General features: G+C 38.5%; 1 protein-coding gene across 7 annotated transcripts in view; it reads left to right on the top strand.

The window, feature by feature from the left end:
• Positions 1 to 14,852, top strand: part of Tank (TRAF family member associated NFKB activator) — a 91,918-nt gene that overhangs the window by 9,299 nt on the left and 67,767 nt on the right. For 2 of the 7 annotated variants that reach the window (XM_070022116.1, XM_070022081.1), the window contains exon 1: positions 697 to 842. The exons of 1 other annotated variant lie outside the window; for it this stretch is intronic. The gene's annotated coding sequence lies outside the window, so the exon portion shown is untranslated. Of the gene's footprint in view, positions 1 to 696; positions 847 to 1,177; positions 1,257 to 10,216; positions 10,235 to 14,852 lie in introns of those variants that run through there. 4 more of the 7 variants (XM_070022091.1, XM_070022143.1, XM_070022153.1 and 1 more) reach the window with 4 other exon arrangements.

Raw genomic sequence — 14,852 nt, 5'->3', positions numbered from 1 at the left:
AATCTTGTCAATTATTATTGAAATGTTGTGTGACTGGAGAGGTTTTGAAATCCTTCAACTCACCGATTTAAGGAAACAAGTGCAAACGTCCATAGTTTAGAAGTACAGAGACAAACTGGGACAATCAGAGCTTGATTCATTTACTGAATTCTTTTAACTGGATGAAGATACTAAAATGTCTAACATTTCTATCTTGGAAAGTATTCAAGCATATCCAGGAAAGGGAATAAGGACATTTTAATGTCTGAGGAACCTTCTCATCAACTTCTGTTAACCAATAGTTGAACTTTATTAGCCAGTACATTTATTGAAAAGTGTAATTAGTTGGGGAAAAAAGTGTGTGTGTGTGTGTGTGTGTGTGTGTGTGTGTTAACCTCCTTAATCACGTTGGAAATGCAAATTCTCGTAGCCTTTGAACTATAAATCTGTAGGGGTTGGCTGGTGGAGTTGAATTGTAAGCTTGTTGAGTGATTCTTTTTACTCTTCACAGCATTGTTTGGCCAAAATTCAAAGCAAAGTCTTCAATTGACCTTTACGTTTGACATTGGGCTCCCTTCTGCCTTCTGTGGTGTTGTCTCTCCAAATGCTCACTGAGGCGGGGTTTGTCAGGACACGAGAGGGTGGGGGCGGGGCTTGACGGGGCGGGGCTTGCATGTGACTGGGCGGGGCCTGTCGGGGCGGGGCGGCACTGGAGAAGTCTCGCCTGACCCTGAAGGTGAAGCCTTCGTGGCTTGGCGCGCAGGCGCTGCCCTCTGAACTGGAACGGAAAGCCACTTCCGGAGGCATTCCCTGGGCCGGGTCCCGGCGACCTGTGGCGTGAGCGCGCGGCGGGACCCCGAACTGTGAGTGAGTGTTGGGGAGCGGTCTGAGGCGTCGGCGTCATTGGACCCTGGGGACCCAGAGCTCGGAGTGCGAGCGTTCCGGGCGTGCTGGGGGGAGGCCGGGGCTGAGAGGCGGGGCACGGGGCGGTTGCGTGCGGGGAAGCCGACCCCGTGGGCCCTGCGGGGCTGTGACCCTGGCCGGCGACGGGGGTCCCGGCGCCCCTGGGGTCGGGGTGCCTCGCGGCCCGGCTCCACGGCGCCGCCTCGGGACTTGGGTCCTGGGCCGGGGCGGGTGGCGGCGCCCGCCGCGGTGGGGTGACCGGCGGGCCCTGGCCCTGCTGGCCCGGCTGGCCCGGCTGGCCCGGCTGGCCCGGGTGGCCCGGGCCGCCTCCTCGAAGCCAGAGCTCTCGGGGTTGCTCTTTGGAAAACTTTCGGGTAGGTTCTTTCTGTTGTTTCTCCCAAGGCGGTTGCACAATTCCGCCCTCCGCTTTCCCGCGGGGTGTCATCATACCTTGTCCGTGAGAAGTTGGGTAACTTCCCAGAGGGTCACGGAGACAAGGGGGGGGGGCCCGAGCAGATGCCAGCCCCGCCCGCGAGGGAGCCCCGGGCCTTAGGTAGAGCCCCCTCCCTGCCTACTGTTGGTAGTCGGGGTCAACCCACGAACCCGGAGGTACAGGCGGGAAAAGCCCAATTTGTCAAGTAGGAAGGAGGAGAACGTGTGCAAAAAAACATAAAGCCGCCTTGCCAAGTGTCACGTCTTTCACCAGTGACGCTTTTGACGAGAAATGATAGTAAAGGGGAGAGAAGAAGGGGAAGAAAATGCTCTACCTTTTTACCAAATATGAAGTACAAATGTGCTGTATCCTGTTGGAAAATTATTTTATCCCCTCATTGGACAGAGGCGGAAAACCATGTGCCAGCCAAAACCTTCCACGTATTTTACATGTGCATAATCATTTTATTCTACTTTCTTAGGAACATGATCCAGAGTTTGAGATGTTAAGATATACTGGAAGTTATTTAACTCTATTTATTGTAATGTCACCGTGGTATTCCTTTGTCAAGGCAGTTAAACCGTCACTTGAGATGCCCTATCCACATAATTTGCCCGTTTTTCACAGTTTATTGATTGTACATTAATTTTTGTGAAAGATTTGACAGATACTTTAAAGAACTATCAACTTTTGGCTTAAAATGCCCATGTATTTAAGGAGACAGTCCCCACTCAAAAATTACTAAAATTTTCCCCAATACTGCCTCTTAATATGTTATGATTTACTGCTGTAATCACCTAAAATTATTTTTTTACTTTGCATAAGACATTTAGTTTTCTTCATGAGTGGATAGCCTTTGTTCCAGACATGATGTGTTAAAATCAGTGGTTGCTGAACTGACTAGAAATATTTCCCTAATATAATAAATTGCAATGTGTACATCTGCCATTTTTAGTACAATCTCTTGCTGTGTCTATTTGTTGCTTCCTGTACACATCTCAACCTGATTTATGACCTTTTTTTAGTGGTCATAGGGCAAGTTTCTCTTCATTTTTCAGTATTTTCTTAGATTTTATTGCATTGTCTTTGAGATGAAGTTTGTTAACTGTTTATGTTTTATTCATATAATCTTTTTGGAAGTTTATCCATTATGTTTTCTAGTATCTTATTGCTGGTATGTGTTTATATATGGCTAACTTTCTAAATTATTTAGTTTCAGTGAATTCTCAGATTTGTTGGAAAACAATCATTAAAATATAATCTCTCTTTATACTTCTTTCTTTAATGAAATGCTAGCTTCTTCCAAAAAGTGATAAATACATAATATTATATAATATATAATATATATTATCCTTACCTTATTTTTTATTTTACAGATGGTTTTATTTTGTCATCTTTAGTATTTATAGTTTATAAGGGAATTTTTATAGAAAATGGATGTTTGGGTTATGGCCAAAGTTGTTTTTTGGCAGGAATGGCAGTCTATTTGTATTAGTTACCAGTTTAAAAACTTTTAAATAATAGATATTGAAGGTTCATTTGGCATATATGTATATGTGTGTATAGATATGATACAAATATGGCATATTTGTCACATATATATGATATGTATCTTAAGACAGTGTCTTTTTATTGGTATCAAGGGTGGACTGATTTCCTAAAAAAAGAGTTTCTTTCTGGTTTAACATGTTTTAAATAGCATGAGAACTCCATTCTTCAAAATCTGAAAGAATTCATTCATCAAACTACATGAGTATGAGAGTACATTGTTCCTAAGACAGCAATAATATTCAGCAAAATGGTTCAGAACCAAACAAAACCTCCTTAGAGTAAATCCAAGTAACTGAAAAGGTTGGGGCACCAGTACTATCAACTACTATACTGATTCTATTCAGCCACTCTCCATGCCCTCACAGCTTTTTAAATTTTGTTATGTGTCTTATATGGTATTTTTTCCCTCTCTATTCCAATTATGTTTCCTCTACATGGACATGGACCTAAAAGAAGCCATCAGTTTCACTTTGTTGTCACTAATTTCCCAGTATTGCTGGGAAATGACTTACTTTAAAGTTAATAACCAAGCTGACATTTAACTGTAGTCAGAACCCACAAGGGGTATCAAATTGAGTAAATGAGAAAATACACATGTTCCACATGTATATACTTATTTTAACATATACTTAGAATAGTCAGGTTATGTGTTGTATATAGATTGGTGTTATGAAGTAGGGCTGATTTTGAAGGAATACAGGCTACCCATTTGGTGGACAAAAGTTCACCTTTTTCCTCAACTAATGGTTAATACACAGGTAATAAATTGTCTTTAAGTGATCTTGGTAGAATTATTAACTCTTGAAAGCAAAGAATTATTAACTCTTGAAAGCAATTATGTTTGTCACTTTTTGATCACTTTTTTTTTGGTCGGTTGTGGGGCCTGAACTCTGGGATTTTTGATCACTTTTAAAGATGACCTTAGGCAGCGTCTTTGTTTTATTAAGAAAAGAGTTTGAGAAAGTAATAGTGATCTTGGGGAGATATCCTAGACAATAACCTGATTTTTTTAACTTTCCCTGTAGAGATGTAGAGATAAACTGTAATGAAAATTATGAATAATAAATAATGGAAATAAATAGCTTGAGTAGCCGTAATCTGCAATAGCTTTTACTTACCATCAATACTTTTCCTCGACAAAAAAAAGTCTTAAAAAAAAAGTTCATTGCATTAAGGAAATTCATTGAACTAAGGAAACTAATGTGAATACCATTTGCCCTGCTTTTTTTGTGCTGACCCTGGCCCTTGAACTGAGAGCCTGGGTCCTCTGAGCTTTTTTGCTCAAGGTTAATGCTCTATCACTTGAGCTGGTGGTTAATTGGTCTGGCTTTCAACCATGATCTTCAGATTTCAGCTTCCTGAGTAGCTAGAATTATAGGTATGAGTCATTGGTGACTATGTGAATTCCATTTTAATGGTATTTAGCAAGTTGAAAGTGTGAGTCCTTGAAATATTTGCACTAGATTCAAGTTTGAAGAATTTTCTGTTAAGCACCAGAACAAAACACAGTTATGTAACTTTGTTGTGAAGAGTCTCTTGCTGTAAAGACAGAAATCGAAGACTTCACAATATAAAGGATATATTAAATTGCTTGAAGAAAATTTATTGGAATCAATAATAAATTTACAATTTATTATAAGACATTTACTGATTCCACATTTCTCTTAATCTTGATGTTTTTCAACTTTTTACACGATCTTAGCCAAAAGGCTAAGAAACAATGTTTTTCAACTTTTTAAAATAATCCTCACAAGTCATAGAAGACAGTAATAGTTGTTCCTTTCCACACCATTCTGTTCTGTTCATTCTCTACACCTCTACAGACATTCTCTGCTTGTTTCCTCATCTACAAATATCCTTATTATATGAGTTAGGAAAACATTGAGATTAGCCATTTTAAATTATATCTTTCCGCTTCCATCTCTAGATTCTAACATGGCCCCTATTCAGGGAGAGACTATGCCTTAAAGGTCATGTGAAGTTGCAAATGGTGATGCTTGTCTTGTTATCCTAGCACTTCAGAGGCAGGGGCAAGGTGATTGAAAGCTCATAGCCATTGTGGGCTATATAGCTAGGACTATTAAAAAACAATGAAAAGAACATGTATGTCCAGTTATACAGTTACACTGTTAAAGCCACAGTATTAGATAAAGAGTCTGAGAAAAAAGTTACGTGCCTCATAGTCAATGCTGTACAATACAACCTACATAGGTAATAGTCTATACCATCTAAGTTTGTGTAAGCACTCTGTGTAATGTTTGCACAGTGACAAAATCAACCAACAATACATTTTTCAGAATGCCTGAGGTTCAGCAACAAATGCCTGTAGTATAGAGAAAACCAGGAAGTGGGGCAGAGCTGAGACTCATGGGTATGGTCTTTGTGAAATACGTTTTAAGAGATAAGAGAGAATTTTTCACCAAGTTCTATATAAAATATACATCAGAGCTTTGATTTGATCAGAGGAGTAGTCTTATTTTATAGTGACAAATTTAGCCAGCCACCTTATAGAAAAAAATGTACAACTCAACTTCAGACAATGCTGAGTCTATGATATTTAACTTTCTCATATCAACTGCCAAATTGGAACCCAGAAATAGTTTAGTACAATGTACTGTGGGTATACCCATAAACAAAGTTTATAACCTATAAAGTAAGACTAGAAATGTAAACTGTCATTTGAGGAATTGGCTGCTTATGCTACAGTAAATACTGAAAGTAGAAAATATTCGTGTTAAGAATGATAGTTCTTGCCAGGTGTCAGTTGCTCACGTAATCCTAGCTGTTTAAGAGGCTGAGATCTTCTAGTTCAGGCAGAAAGTCTGAGACTTTTGTCTCTAAAATAACCACTGAAAAGCAGGGCCAGAGACATGGCTCAAGTGGCAAAGTACCAGCCAAGCTAGCAAAGTGAGTACAGGTCTTTAATTCAAACCCCAGTGACAGTGAACGTTCTCGTCTGTTTCCCTTCTTCAAATAATTAAAATACATTTATGTTTTTGAGTGTCTTTAAATCTGCCTTAACTACATCCAAGATAGAGAATGTCTTATTTATGTGCATGTACTATGCTATCGAATGATTCCTGCTTTTCCTGTTACTTCTGAGAAGACAAAACATACAGTTTAGACATAGAAAAGATATTTCTCTCACTTTGAAAGGATCTTTCAGGACCCTCCCAGGGGACCATGCAGAGGCAGGCAGGCACTGGAGAAACATTATTGTAGTGTTTATTAGCGGGGTCATATCACCCTGGGAGAGGGAGCTCATGGCATCTGCCCCCATTCAAGTAGAAGGTGGGTCTTGACGAAGTGTGGGAGGAAGTGAGGTAAAATGCATTGGTGGGTGGGTCTGGGTGGAGGGATTGGCCAGCTGCCCGGTGGGAACTCCAGGATAGGGAAGAGCTCAGGTCTCTGGAGCTGAGGACCAAAAGTTGGGATAATACTAACATACTTAATCACCAATTTTCTCTGTTAAAGAGGCAACTTTCTGGCTAGGTCCTAGTGGCTCATGCCTCTAATCCTAGCTACTCAGGGAGCTGAGATCTGAGGGTTATGGCTCAAAGCCAGCCCAGACAAGAGAGTCTGTGAAAAAAAAAGCTGGAAATGGAGCAGTGGCTCAAGTGGTTGAGTGCTAGCCTTGAGCAAAAAAAAAGCTCAGGAATAGCACCCAGGCCCTGAGTTCAAGCTCCTGAACTGGCACCAAAAAAAAAAAGTGGCAACTTTTCTGAATTACAGCAAAGTTTTGAGAAAGGCTTTCCTAGGACAAAATAGAACAGGTCATTTCCTTTCCCCATCCTGAAACTGTTTTGGATTTAAATAAGTCCTTTACCACAAGTATGCTTTATCACAAGTGAACCATAGCAGAACATTTATCTAAAAGTAAAATAGACAGCAATGGGGCAAGCCCTACAGAATCCTTCCTCTTCTCCTAGGTCACCCATACTATACCTCACCCCTCAAGAAATTAAGCCTTGATGGGCACTAATGGCTCACGCTTGTAACCCTAATTTTTTTTGGGGGGGGGGTCCGGTTGTGGGGCCTGAACTCAGGTCCTGGGTGCTGTCCCTCAGCTCTTCAGCTCAAAGCTAGCACTCTACCACTTGAGCCACAGCGCCACTTCAGGCTTTTTGCTTATGTGGTGCTGAGGACTCGAACCCAGGGCCTCATGCATGCAAGGCAAGCACTTTACCACTGAGCCACCTTCCCAGCCCTTGTAACCCTAATTATGTAGGAGAGAAATCTGGAAATCACGCTCAAAAGTCCATGAGACTGATCTCCAATTAACCAATTAAAAAGCTGTAAGTATTGCTGTGGCTGACATGGTAGAGTGCTAGCCTTGAGCAAAAAAGCTCATGGACAGCACTCAGGCTGTCAGTCCCCAGGACCAGCACCAAAAACAAACAAACAAACAAAAAAAAGCCTTAAAGAATTGCAAATCACTCCAGTGGAGTAGAAATAATAGAAATCAATTCTTTCAAGTTTGTGTATCCTAATATGTATAAGTGGTCAAAGCAAGATCTTCGTTTTCATCTGGTTTTATCTATCTTGGAGCTTTATCACTGGAGTTCCTAAAGCATCACTTTTTTTTTGTTTGTTTTCTTGAGATTGAACCTAGGGCCACATTCACACTAGGCAAACAGTACCACTGGAGCCACATATTCCCCAAACACTTGTTTGTAAATGCTTTTGGTTTTCTTGGCAATTCTTGGTTTGGCCTTAGAATCTCACATTTGCTAGGTAGGTTATGTGCTCATCCACTAAGTCTCTCTACCAGTCCCTGTATTTTGACATAGTCTCACTACATTTTTTGGGCTAGCCTCAAAATGATAATCTTCCTGCCTGTAATACCCAAGTAGTTGAGATTGAGACTGCCTAACCTAAAGCACTCCCACAACCTAAAGCACTCTTACCTTTGATTTTTACTTTGTTTATCCAAGAAAGTTGGTTGGTTAACTATAATGTGGCAGCATGTTACTAGCTCCAAAGACAATGGTCTTAAGATACTGTGTCTATGAAATAACAGAAGTTAATTTAAAAAAGTAAGAAAATCAGAGACTGAGACAGAAGGATTGTGAGTTCAAGCCCAGGTGGACTAGATAGCAAGACTCTGTCTCAAAAAAACAAAACAAAAAAAAAGCCCAGTGCCAGTGGCTTACACCTGTAATCCTAGCTACTCAGGAGGCTCAGATCTGAGGATAGCCCTTCAAAGCCAGCCCAGGCAGGAAAGGCTGTGAGACTCTTTATCTCCAATAAACCACCAGAAAACTGGAAATGGTACTTTGGCTCAAGTGGTAGAGCTCTCGGCTTCAGCTAAAGAGCTTCAGGGACAGCGCCCTGGCTCAGAGTTCAAGTCCCACGACTGACAAAAGGAGAAGGGAGAGGAGGAGGAAGAAGAAGAAGATGATTCCACATTTAGATAGTATTGAGTTTAAGGGAGGGGTGGGGATGGAGGAGGAGGAAAAAGGAAAAAAAAGGAAAAGGTGGAAATTGTCAAGAATTTTTTTTCCTGAGAGAATATCTAAACTGAAGGATGAAATTCTAGGTTAAAAGGCTTAACTGCAATTAGCAGGAGTTTTAGAATATTGGATATAAGGAAAAAAACATCTTACTGATTTCCGGAGGGGGATGAAATAGGTTCAATAGAATACTGTGTATCATAATGGGTTTGCACTTCACCAAAACAAGCCCAACAGCAAAGCTTTTCAAATTCTGAGGAAAAATTATTTCCAAATTAGAACTCTTACTCTGGCCAAACTATCAGATCCAAGGGTAGATGGTATTTTCAGTTATGCTTCCTTTACACTCTTGCTCTGAAAGCTATATTAATATCTGGACCATCAAATGGAGATGTAAAACAAGAAAAGAAAAAATGGGATTATTGATAGTACTCAGTTCAAGAGAAAGATGGGCAAAGGGAAATGGTAAATTCAAGGTAAAAGAAAGTCCTAAGATGAAGGCTTTCTGTCAGGCATAGAGAGCAGCTAATATAGAATCAGAAAGCTCAGGAAAGTTTTGTCTGAAAATATAAATTTGATTTAAAGCAAAAACATACCTGAAGTATATAAATATATTAATGTGTCATATTAGTGACCATAGGAAGAAAGCAAACTATTTTTTTCAAAAAAGTTTTTAGGAAAGCAGAATTAGCACTGAGTATTATCAGCAAATACGGTAAAACTGAATGGAATGCTCATCTAACAAAAGTGGCATATAATTATGTTGGAAAAATGAGAGAAGGGAGGGGATGTTTAAAGACAGCTGAGTTCATATTATGTGTGGGAGGACAAAATTGACAAATCAATAATGGCAATATTGCACATTTATTTAGAGATACAGAGATAAATATAAAAAAAGAATCAGCCAAAAGTGTTGTTGCCAAGGTGAAGCAGGAAATGAGAGAGGAAAGCAGAGGACTGTTGTTTTTCTTAAGCATGTAGAGCTATTTGACTCATAAAGGTAGATGTATATATAGCGTTAGCAAAGAAAATATATAAAAACTAAATTAAGAACAAAAGAACTAATGATTGTGCTTTTAGGTCAGAGAAACCTAGATTTTTCTGATTCTTCCATTTGCTAATTCTATGACCTTACCAACTTATTTACTCTTTTGAATCAAGTAGTTTCCTCATCTGCAAAAGGAAGTCAGTATTTGATCCTTCAGAGAAAAGATTAAAAACTAGCTAGTTTATATAAAGTACCTGGCAAATACATGTTTCTACTCCTGTCTCTAGTATTTCCAATGAGGAAATAGAGAACAACTCCTTCATTGTTGTAGTGCTTGCCATTTGAACAGTTTAAATTGTACTTCTGGTCCTTGGCTTTGGGCCTCTTTAGATTTTGAAGGCATGCCATTAGAAACTGTCTTCTCTCCCAATTTTGGTAGTTTGAAAATTTTAAATAGAATTGGTATAATTAAATATCAGTAAAGAGAATATCAAACTAAAAGGGTCATTACTACTTAAGGAAGGGCTCTGGCTATATTCAAATTTCTCCACGAGAGTCCCATTAATAGTAAAAACATTTGTTGTATACTCTGATGGATTATGGGAATTTCATAGATCCAAGATCAATAAAGTGCTGTTGTTCTGGGACATCTGCCAAAGTATCAAAATACTTCCTTTTTAAAGAAAAAAAAATGTTCTACCTTGGCAACTGCTATTTTTGTTTCTGTATTCTATATTCTCATGGAATAATTCACAAAGCAGATCAAAGGGGTAGGAGCAGTCTGTGAACCATTGTCCTGCTTTGATTTGTAGTATTTTGTGATGCTTTACCAGCTATGACTTGACTCCTTATGATAGTGATTATTTTTTTAGGTCATGGAGCTTGAACTCTGGGCCTGGGCACTGTTCCTCAGCTCTTTAGTTCAAGGTGAGCACTCTACCACTTTAATTACAGCACCACTTAGGTTTTCTGGTGGTTTATTGGAGATAAGACTAACATGGATTTTCTTGCCCAGGCTAGCTTTGAAGGTGATCCTCAGATCTCAGCCTCCTGAGTAGCTAGGATTACAGGCATGAGCTACCAGTGCCTGGCTTATAATAGTGATACACAAAATTATCATTCAAGAAGTCTTGGAAAGGATTTTTTTTTAACCACCTTGAATGAGTCTAATGTGCTAACCTGTAGGAAACAAATACCCTAGACTACAAACTGTCTTAGAGAAATGAATGTGTTTCATAGAAAATGTAGTTTAACTAAAGACTGAAGTTTGTAATTTTTATAGCATCTTTAAAACTTTTTTTCAGGGACAAAAAAAGTAAAAACATTAAGTCAATTTTTTTTTTTTTTTTTTACCAGTTCTTGCTCTTCCACAGTAGGATGGCACAGTAAATGTTAGAATTTACTTGATCTGAAACTTAACATTTATAAAAAATGAGTGTTGCCCTAAAAAAATGAAAGATTCTGTTTGGGCCAAAAAAGCTTGTCAGGCTACTCAGATTTTGGGTCCTGTCATATAGAATATTTAACAGTTGGAGTGAGAGTATATTGCACATTATAAAAGTATTAGATCTAGCCGGATGGCTAACACCTGTAATCATACCTACTCAAGAAGCTTAGATCTGAAGAGTGGTACTGGAAGTCAGCCCAGGCAGAAAGTCCATGAGACTCTTAGCTCCAGTGAACCACTCAAGAAAAGCCGGAAGTTGTGCTGTGGCTCAAGTGGTAGCAAAAGAAGCACAGTGGCAGTGCCCAGGGGCTGAGTTCAAACCCCAGGACTGGCAAATATGTGTGTGTGTGTGCATGTGTGTGTTTTAATACATATTATATATAATGATATATACTATATATATATATTAGATCTAGTTTTAAACTTAAATTATGTATGTATATTTATTTAAAGTCATGCCTTAAACATCTTGGGAATGACTGGAAATGGAAATGTGAAAGTTTCTGAAACTTTTATTTTCTCATTGGCATTCTCACAGTTACTTCTAATAAAACAAGTTTTGACTTGCAAACATTTGCCCAAGAGCCTGTAGGTGTCCTCGGGGAAATTAAAAGCAGAGCTATGCCAGTGGTTAAGAGCACAGAGTACAGCTTTATAATTACATGGCCTTTGCCTATTCCTCTTTATCTATGGAATATTCTCGAGGCTAAATGGCTGCTCAGCAATTTTAAACTATGACTTAAAGAGAAAACAAGCTTTTTATGCAAAGCTCTTCCACCTCCTGAAATTTCGCTCTTTATCGAAGAGGTTTGTGCCTTCATATTCTCCATTTTGTTCTGGTGTGGTCAGTGACTTAGGCATGCTGGAAGAACAGCTGTTTTACTATCTCATAAGGTTTTGATTGGTATTTTAGAAACAACATTATCCTTTGTCCTGTATATAGCCTGTAATATTTATTATACTTATGTCATATGAGGGAGTTTTTTTTAAGATTACTGAAAATTTTATATCTACAGATGATAGATGCAAACTGCTATTTTGAAAAATCATTAATAATGTTATTTTATTATCATAAATTTGGTAGAGAAACATGAGAAATCACATTCAAACATTCTGCCAGAGGACTTTTTCTGTTATTTAACTGCCTACCATTTGATTAATAGGCCTTTCAGAAGACAAAAGACCTATGCTATGCTTTGTATATATGTTAATAAGTGAGCTTGTCCCTTTTTTGGTTTCTATGTACAAACAAAAAGTGTACATGTCATGGTATAGGAAAGTACAATAAGAGTTCCAACTCTACATTATTTCCTTATTAAAAATATGGGAGGGGTTCCTACATTTTCTTAGTAAGAGTATTTTGACCATTTTAACAGTTTAAAGAGTCACATATAAAACAGAATTTATATGTCCAAGTGAGAAAGTCATACTTAGCTGTCAGTTCTTTTCAGCTTTTTTTTCTCTACTTCATGTTCTTTTCTGTATCTTTCTTTCTTTTCTTTTTTTCTTTTTTCTTTTTTTGCTTGGTCCTGGGGCTTGAACTCTGGGTCTGGGTGCTGTCCCTGAGCTCTTCAGATGAAGGAAAGTGCTCTACCACTTGAGCCCATAGAGCCACTTTGGTTTGCTGGTGGTTAACTGGAGATAAGAGTCTCATAGACTTTCCTGCCTATTCTGGCTTTGAATAGCAATCCTCAGATCTCAGCCTTCTTAGTAGCTAGGATTATAGGCATGAGCCACCGGCGCCCGGCTTAGTGCTTCATATTCTTGTTTGACTTTTTAGCTCACTGCTGGCATTCTACCACCCAAGCCATCCCTCTAGTCTGCATTTTTTGCTGCTGGTTAGTTGTGATCTTTTCTGGCTTTGAACTGAGATCCTCTAAGGCTCAGATCTCCTGAGTAGCTAGGCTCACAGGCATGAACCCCTGGTACCTTGTGAGCAATTTCTTCATTCTTCTTGTAGCTTATCACTCAGTTTGTTCTTTCTCTTCATTATTAATTATTTCTCTTACATCATTTTTGTCCAAAGCTGAATTTAGTGCCTCCCCCTGCTCCAAATTTTCTTCCTAGTTTCCTTGTATCTGACTATCACAACTGTTCTCTAAGGTTTTGAGAAATGACTTGTGGACTATCTGCAACAAAATCACCTCGAACATTTTCCTAATTAAAATGCAGATTTCCTGACGAATATGAATCATGGGTATCTGAGCACTGGTTTCTAGCCTTCTTTTTTGTCAGTCATGGGGGCTGAACTCGGCCTGTGCACTGTCCCTCAGCTCTTCACCTCAAGGCTAGTGCCCTACCACTTGAGCCACAGTGCCACTTCCGGCTTTTTCTGCGATTCTGAGGAATCCAACCCAGGGCCTCATGTATGCGAGCTCCCCACTGAGCTAACTTCCCAGCCCCTGCTTTCTTGCCGTTTGTCTATAAAGTTTGCCACTAAATCTTGTTAATTTACTTAAAAATGTCTCAAATCAATTCATCTTTCAATCCCCTTTCTCCTATTCTTATTTTAAGCCCTTAACTTAAAGCAATAGTATCTTGTGAGATATCCCTACTTTGGCTCAGCCTCCTGAGTAGCAAGGATTACAGGTGTGAGCCACCAGTACCCAGCAGTGATGAACTTAATGACCTTGTTTGTGGCTTTACATCGGGCACAATTTGTGTAGTAAATACTCCACATGTGATTCCATATGTGGCATGACCACTGGTCTTTTCTATATCATTTTGGAATTAAGAACTTGAGAAATCCAATTTACCTTATGAACACATCTCCATGTCCTGCTTTAAACCCTCTATTTCTCCCTTAATGTAAACAAGTAAGAAGTAAAAAATGACCATGAGAATGGCACTCAATTGCAATCTGCCCATAACCATAACTGAGTTTCTATGTAGTTTATGTAAGTAGTGCTCTCTGCCATTCTGAGGAGTACCACTTCACTCATGGTCTTTATGAATGATGCAGCATACATGGTGACCTGGATTGTAGCCAGTCTTGATACTCTGACCTTTTTGCACTATTATACTAGATTTGTGTAAGTAGAATAGACACTGAATGCAAAATGCTAATGTCTTCTTCTTAGTGCCTCTGCTTTTTCAAATATTTTTTATCTTATGCTCTATTTGTTGAAAGTCTTCATGTCTTTCAGGACCAACTTGAACTGTTACATCCCCTGTGAAGCTATTCATAATCTCACTTACTTTATTTGTTCTATTGAGCCCTTATCTTGCTTGTACCTTTAAGAGATTTTTTTTTCTTTGTAGGAAATGAACTGAAATGCATAAATCTGGAGAACCGTTAGATGAGGTCTTACAAATACTTATGTTGTGCTACCCTGACCACCCCCCCAACATGTTCATACCTTTTTTTTTTTTAACACATTTATAGATGACCTCTTAGAACAGGTATTTTGTCTTATGTCAGTTTCACTGAATTATGAGCTCTAATTAGAGAAAAGGGCAGTGACTGTCTCTTTCCCAGGGAGGAAAGTAGTACCTACTGAACATTCAGAACTGAACCAGTAAGGATAGAGTTCTTCCCTTTTAGAAGCTTTCAAAGCAGCACTTGAAAATAGGTACATAACTGTAACAGATAAAAATCATGAATATTTGTACTTAAAGAACAAAAGGAATATTGAACAACAACTTATGTTCTTTATATCTGATTCTCTTAATATTCCCAATAAGTGCAAACTATGCAGTGAATGATATGACAAGTAATGCTAAAAATGCTAATAAGTAAACAGCTAGAAAATTGTAGATAAGCATTATTACTAAAGTATTTAGAAGGGAATATATGCATGTAATATTTTCATGTTTAATTTGCAAATCATTTAAGTATAATTTGTATAAAGTTATATAAATTTTTATAAATATTTTAGATATATAATCAGAGTGTAATATAAGGTTTTAATATAAACTAAAAATTACTACTCCATTTAAAGTTATAGCATTATTTGTGAGAAAAAATAAGTATCCTATTTTTTTAACAAAAGTTTCTGTGCTCTGTATTTGTTTAGTAATACTATATAATCATAAAATTAAAGGACATTATATCCAGCTCTTTCATCCTAAAGTAAGGATTGTTTGTAAGCATCTTGA

Source organism: Dipodomys merriami, unplaced genomic scaffold, assembly GCF_024711535.1.
Source record: "Dipodomys merriami isolate MVZ:Mamm:240054 unplaced genomic scaffold, mDipMer1.0.p SCAF_1, whole genome shotgun sequence".
NCBI lineage: Eukaryota > Metazoa > Chordata > Mammalia > Rodentia > Heteromyidae > Dipodomys > Dipodomys merriami.
Note: the sequence above shows the minus strand (reverse complement) of the source record. Positions and strands in the feature narration are given on the sequence as shown.